Below are 6820 nucleotides of genomic sequence, written 5' to 3' on the forward strand. Positions count from 1 at the left end.
GCAGTATGGATTCAAATTCCTTGCACCCTTCAGCCTTCAAAGACCCGAACTGTACACATTTCCAGTTTAACTGCACATGTGTAAGCATAAGATTGCTACAGAACCAGCTTACTGTATAGCTTTCTGTTTACTTACTTCAATATATAGGTTCTTTACCTGAGGAAAGTGGTTAGTTACTCTTGTGGATCTCTCTCAGTTCTCATGAACTTTAGCATCCCATCTTTGTCTGTTCACCAATAATGTTACAACATCAGCAAGGAAAAATGTATGTCTTTCTAATTAGTTACTTCCCTGGAGGATCAAGTCAAAATCCCATAAGCACATTTGTTTTAGAATTGCAATTTCCAGTCTGAGTTGTCAGGTTTTTGATCAAGATCAAGGAACTGATGGGATAAAACATTAAGGAACAGCGTATGTGTTCACAGGCCATGTGTATGTAAATCCCAGTGTCAGAGACGAGTCTATTCCTAATACATGGCAGCTTTTACTGAAGAGAAGGAAAAAGAAAAAAGAAAAAAGAAAAAAAAAAAAAACCTTTCCAATAATGTTTAGATTAATAGTTATGCCACACAGAAAAAAAATAAAAAAAAAAATAAAAATCTGCATGCCAATAAGCTTAGCCAAGAGCCGATCTTAAGCTTCAGTTCACTGCAGAAGGCTCTTAAGCCGTTCATATGGAACTGATTCCAGCACCATTTTCTGACTGACTAGATACCTGTTCTGTCTGTAGTTAGTCAACATGCAGAAATTCTGCTGGCTGCACTGACTTCCTTCCACGATGAGGGACCACCTTCTTAGTCTTTCTAGATACATGAGATTAATATCCGTACCAGAAATCAAAAGTTTGTGTCCCATTTGTGTTTTCAGAGTTTTACAGTGCAAGGCTGAAATGGTTATACTTTCTCTCTGCTAACAGGCATGTCCCAGTTGACAGCTGCTGTATTACAGAGAGTCTGGGGGGAAGTCAAACCTTGTAGAAATCAACCTCCCCTTACGTTTATTTAATCCCCATATACAAATGGGTAATAATGCTAATAATATGCCACCAACGAATAAGCTTATCCTTTCCATCAGTCCCAGAACTCATCATCTTGCAGCTGTTGTGATGCAAGTAGGAAAAAAAGAATTTGAATAAGGAGCAGCTGACATCTTGTGCCTTCTTTATGGATCAACAAACTCTTCCCTTCAATGGATTAATACCTTAGAAACTATATACGCTTCAGCTGCAGTCCCAATACCCTTTCTTAAACTTGTATACATTCCTGTATTTTGAGAGCTCAGCTAACATCTTTCCAGTGTTTCTAGGTCCTGACAGACATTTGGGTTTGCCATCTGCAGTTACTGTACAGCAGCATGTATGTACTGCTTTGGTAAGTTGAACTTTTGCTTATGTGTGTCCACAGGAGGTCTTGAAGCAGTGAGCTACAAATGGAGGCTCATGGGGTGGATCTACTTGGACTGTCTTCCCTTTGCAAAAAAAAGACAATCATTAAGTAACTAGTTCTGTCCCACCAGACATATGCTGACCTCCTGCTAACACACAAATGTTGAGATCCACAGCATCCACATGAGACAAGGGAGTGTGATGATATTATAACCACATGGTCTGTGAAGGTAGCTCTAAAATTCAGATTTGATCTCTGTAACTGCTGAAGTTAGACTTCCCTGCATTTAGGATAGCCACTGGTGGCTTCAGCATTCAAATTTCTGCCAGTGTTTCTGAGACTGTCTTTGGTCTCTTGCAAAACAGATCTTTCCAGTGGCCCCAGAAAAGTAGTGCAAGAGCCTGAAATCAGAACGAGATTTGCCTGGTCTGGTAGATTTTGTTATCATTCAATACGTGCTCCCCTGACTGAAGCGGAACTGTGTTGCACTCCAGGAGCAGCAGTCACTGGCTGTAAGAGCTCTGTGGTGCTGTGGCTAACCTGTGGCATTAGCACCCAAGCTATATATTCTTTTCACCAGTGCTTCCAATATGTTATGGGTTTATGACTAGGAGTGCAAACATCACAGGAAAATGGTGTGTGAGTGCTGCCACTCTGTGCAAATGTGTATGGCTGGGAACAGCTTCTGATGCTGCTAACAGCAGTGGATGAGGAAAATAAGTTTATGAACCCCTTTTCTACACTTTATGAACCCCTGTTCTACACTCTGCCATAGGTCTGAATATTGGTATTACAGGCCAGCTGCTAAATCCTATGATTTGTGACTCCTCACCATTCACTTGGTTAGTGTTACATGCATATCCCCAAAGATAGGAGAAATGAGAGAATGGCATGCCCACTTTTCCTAATCAGCGAAAGGAGCAGGGGGAAAATAATCCAGATTGGAATGAACAAAGTAAATGGTTTGCTTTAACCTGCTTGGGGAAATAGGGAGCTTTTCCTTAGGAAACAAATATACTCTTTTTTTTTTTTTTTTTTCGTAATATTGAGTAGTAGAAATTTTTTTAGGTCCTTTTACTGAGGTATTTTTTAGGATTTGCAAGTGTTTAAGAAGATTATTTCTGCTTTGGTTAGCTGTTTTATACAAGCTTACAGTAAACTAGAGGAACTTCAGTGTCAAGAAGCCTTTAGATTCCCCTGGCCTAATAAAGCCAGTATTTATTTATTAGGCTCTGAGATAAGTACTTCATTGAGGTTTTGGTGGCAGAAGCAGTATGTGGTTTACACATTTCCTACTGCTGTTTTCTCATGGGTGGTTTTGTGTAATAAGCTGTCTGCTCTCACTATATCTGAGTTTGTCTTCACTTCATTATTAATTCAGATGTTGCTCTTCATCTGATTTCTGACTGCAAATACATAAACCTCAAGCTCAGGTATGTATTAGTAATTTACACCAGAGCAGACCTGTCCCATCATACAAGTCTAAGTGCTAAGCATAGATACGGCTTGCTCTCACTAGTAACAGTGTGGATGCAGGCTAAGCTGTCTGAAGGCTTAGTTCCTGCATTCTGCAATTGCTTGGAAAGAGCAGGAAGGGACAGGCTGCTGTGCTGGGACCCAGAGCGAGGCCCTCAGGAGTCCCAGGGAATACACGGTACTGCACCTTGCTGTAAGCCAGTATGGTTTTGCATTGGCTCTCCTTACTCCAAGTCAAACCAAAACTACTACTTACAGCTTCCTTGCAGGAAAAGCATAGCCTCTGTGGAATATAAAGCAAAATATTACATTAGATCTTAAGCTAAGGATTCAGGCATCCAGTGGACAGCAGCAGGCAATAAAACACTTTTCAACTGCCATGCAAAACTTGTGTATATTTTGTGTTGTTATCTGTAAGATCTCTAATCTTTGTATCTCACTCCTAGCAGAGTCTTACCATGAATAAGTCATGAGTGGTGGCTTAGTTATCTAGGTTGCTTTTGCCTTGGAAAATGGTTGAATATAGATCAAATTTAGGTGACATAACTAGCATAAGCCCGACTTCGGTTTGTCTTCTTCTAAAGTGTAAATTGAAAGTTAATGCCTCCACAGATGTGGACTATTGTGAGGAAATGTACAAAAACAATAGACCTTTCAAATGTACCTCAAGAGACTCGGTAATATGAAAATCACTGAGAACCAATGGAGTTTATGGTTCTGTACCAGCTGCACTCCTCTGAAATAGCCGAACAACAGTCTTTGAATTTGCTTGTATTAGGAGAGATTCTGCTCTTTCTGACAGATCTGGAGTGGAAATTTGCTAGATATCTCAGTTTTACATTAGTATAAATGAGCAATTTGAGACATTGCTAAAACTGGTCTTCTGTCTAGTGTTAAGCACAGAATAAAGGAAGCCATGCTGAAAAACAAGGTAAAACACATGGAGTCTATGCTGAGGTTTAATCACCAAGCACCTAAGATGTGATTTACTTTTCCAACCACCCCAAAGTCCTAGCTTGCATCAGTTCAGATTGAAATGGAAATGAGCTTCAGTTGTTGATGCCAGGGTTACCTCAGGCTTTTGCATGATTTTTAAACAGATGGCTGAGCTGCTTGTGAGCGTTAAATGTGTGTCTAATGTAACCTCTGTGCTGGACATGAAGGTGACGTAAAATGTTATGAATTCTGAGATTGAGTATCACTGTCAGAGGCTTGCTTGAGGAACGAGGGACGTTTGGCAGGCTGCAGTGAGAGAGTTTCCATGTGACTTAACAGGGGCTGTACAAACAGGGAAGAGACACAGTGCTTCCCAGCGTACAGCTGAATGACTGAAAGTTAAGCCATTAAACAGATGGGGGCAGGATTTATGACAGGAATGGACTGCAAAACTTATTTGTCCAACCTACAATGCAAAGGATCAGACAGACACCAAAAGGTCGAAGATCTTTTTCAGTGGGCTAAGGGGGATTTCTGTTTACATTTGCCTAGAATGCAGAGAGTTGAAATCTGAAAAGTGTCTCCCCTGCTCACGGGTTAGAGATAACAATACAAACTTTTTTTCCCCTCCAAAACACTTTCATTCTACATAAACTTTTAGTTTTTAGGTGTCTCGGTGATTGCAGATTGTCACTCTCACTGCCTCACAGGAAACAGAGGTCTGCTCCTGGAGCTAGTCAGACTTACTGTGATGAATCCCAGATGAGACACAGGAAAGCCTGGTGAGGTCTGGCCTACCAGAGAAAGATTGATCTTGTGATGAGCAGTAATGGCTAAACGCATGGTCTAGTTAAATTCAGAGAATAAGCAGGCAGAGGTGACAGTAACAACGATTTTATTATTTATTTATGTTTAATTTCCCATCTCTTTCCCCTGTTGTTAGCAGGGGAAGGGCTACAGAAAGAGTAAATCTTGCTATTTTAACTCTGCTCAGATCTGCTCAGGTTTAAGAAACATTCTGGTCTAAACTAGCACTGATGCAGCACTTGATGTATAATTTCCTGTGCAGCAAAGAACTACTCCGACACTGTTTTCAGTGGAATTTTACCTGAAGTAAAAACAGGGATTGATTTAAGTATTTGCTTAAGTGATCATCTCAGGCAAATCGTACCCGTAAGCAGCTTTGAAATACCAGCATTTCTACCACGTAGAATTAGCAAGGAAGGATTCCACAGCATTTCGGTAAAAATGGAAGCGTTGGTCCCAGAGCTTTGGTTTAGCAGCATCTCGTAGGCAGGATGCCTTGTACTTTTTGTGCGTGGGCACATATCAGAAAGACACATGCCTTCCCATCACTTCCACTGTGGTGGCTGTTCCACACTGCTAGGTGGAAGGTGCTGCTGCAAAGAAAACTGTATCTCCGTATTTTCCTTTGTGGTACATTTATCTTTCATAGCCCATATCAGACACTTCTAAGTATTTGTATGTTTACAACCATAGGCAAACACATTGCAATATTAAAATCTGGACTGCTTTTTATACTGCGGTGTATAGCCAAAGTGTATATAAATCTCACATATATATATGCCTGTATTTCCCAAATCAAAATATAAATTTCAAACCTTTAAACTGAGTTTATACTATGCTGCTGGATGTTGCTGAACTTTGTGTATAAGAATGACATCATTGTTTCTGGAGTTAGTAGCCTACATGAAAAGAGGCGAATCAGAAGCAGACTTTTAAGAGGAAAATATCAAACAAAAAAAATGGTATGAACACAATATACGATGCTTTTGGGTGCTATAAACATTTTATCATTACTTGTTTGGGAAGAACTGCATAACTCACTGGGGCTCCACAACTTGTGAGTAATGCAGCCATCTCAAAATCTAGCAGATTTATCAGTCATGGTGTTCAAATGAAAATCCGGGATCTCATTTCCTTCTAAGCCCTTATAAATTTGACACAGTGCTTAACAATGGCTCATCTACACACGTGCTGTCTTACACTCATTACAAAACACAACTTGAATTAAAAAGTGTTATCTGCTGGGATTTTTTTAAGGGTGGGTGCTAAAATCGAGGCATAACTTCTATTTTAAAGAGTACTGGCAACAACTGTCACCGATAGAAGCAATTACAGGAGATGCAGTATTTTAGCTGGAGATTTTGGTAGAAGTTAACATTAGCTCCTATTACTAATTCTGCATGGACTGACACCTAGATGAAGTGCCAGCGTGACTGTCATTACACTGATCCTCACCGCCGTGCTCTTTGACATGGGGCCTTGTGTCATCCTCCGATCACAGGCAGCAGCGAGCTGGAGACTTTCTGGGGCTGCCTGGAAGCTGCCCCTCCATGCCCAGCAAACAGACCACGGCACTGCTCGGCAGCTTCAGTATGGTCATTGAGCCCAGCTGGGAGCAGAACACTTGGCCTCTGTAGGTCCTTGTTGTGCTGTTCCTCGCAAAAGCATCCCAACTGCTAACTGCCACCTCATGCAGGACATTGCTGCAAGAAAGGTATGTACCTGGCAGCCGCCGGGTAGCGTTTGGCTTCATTTGTGGGGCCACTGCATTGCAAGTGAGTCCTGTGGCAGCGTCACTGTCGGGTGCAGGGCTGCCTGGCAGGTCAGCCTGAAGCGTCACGCTGGGAAAGTTTTCCACAAAAACCGCCTCGGCACAGCTCCCCGTTACTGCTGCCAGATTCCGTATCTGACGGCACGCACATGCCTCTTCCCGGTCACAAACACCGCAGCCCTCCCGGTGCTCGGGCTCTCCCCGGCGCCTCCAGTTGCGACGTTACAAGCCGAGGCTCGCGGCGTCTCCTCGGGGCCCCCACCCTCACAGCGCCGCCGCCGCCCCCCAGCGCCCTCCGGGCCGGCCCGCAGGCACCCGGCGGGGCCGTGAGGGGATCGGAGGCCGGGCGGGCGCGGGCGGAGCCCCGGGCGGCGGCGGGCGCTGTGCATGCCGGGCGCGGGCAGGAAGCGCTCGCTGCCGGCCGGGCCGAGCCGAGCCGGGCCGG

The 6820-nt window shown here is 43.2% G+C and overlaps 1 long non-coding RNA gene across 1 annotated transcript in view; it reads right to left on the reverse strand.

Annotated features, from left to right (window-relative positions):
• Positions 1-6820, reverse strand: part of LOC118171322 — an 11845-nt gene that overhangs the window by 3016 nt on the left and 2009 nt on the right. The window contains exon 2 of the long non-coding RNA XR_004753160.1: positions 4545-4591. This is a non-coding gene — a long non-coding RNA (uncharacterized LOC118171322). The remainder of the gene's footprint in view (positions 1-4544; positions 4592-6820) is intronic.

This window comes from Oxyura jamaicensis, chromosome 9, assembly GCF_011077185.1.
Source record: "Oxyura jamaicensis isolate SHBP4307 breed ruddy duck chromosome 9, BPBGC_Ojam_1.0, whole genome shotgun sequence".
In the NCBI taxonomy this organism is placed as follows: Eukaryota; Metazoa; Chordata; class Aves; order Anseriformes; family Anatidae; genus Oxyura; species Oxyura jamaicensis.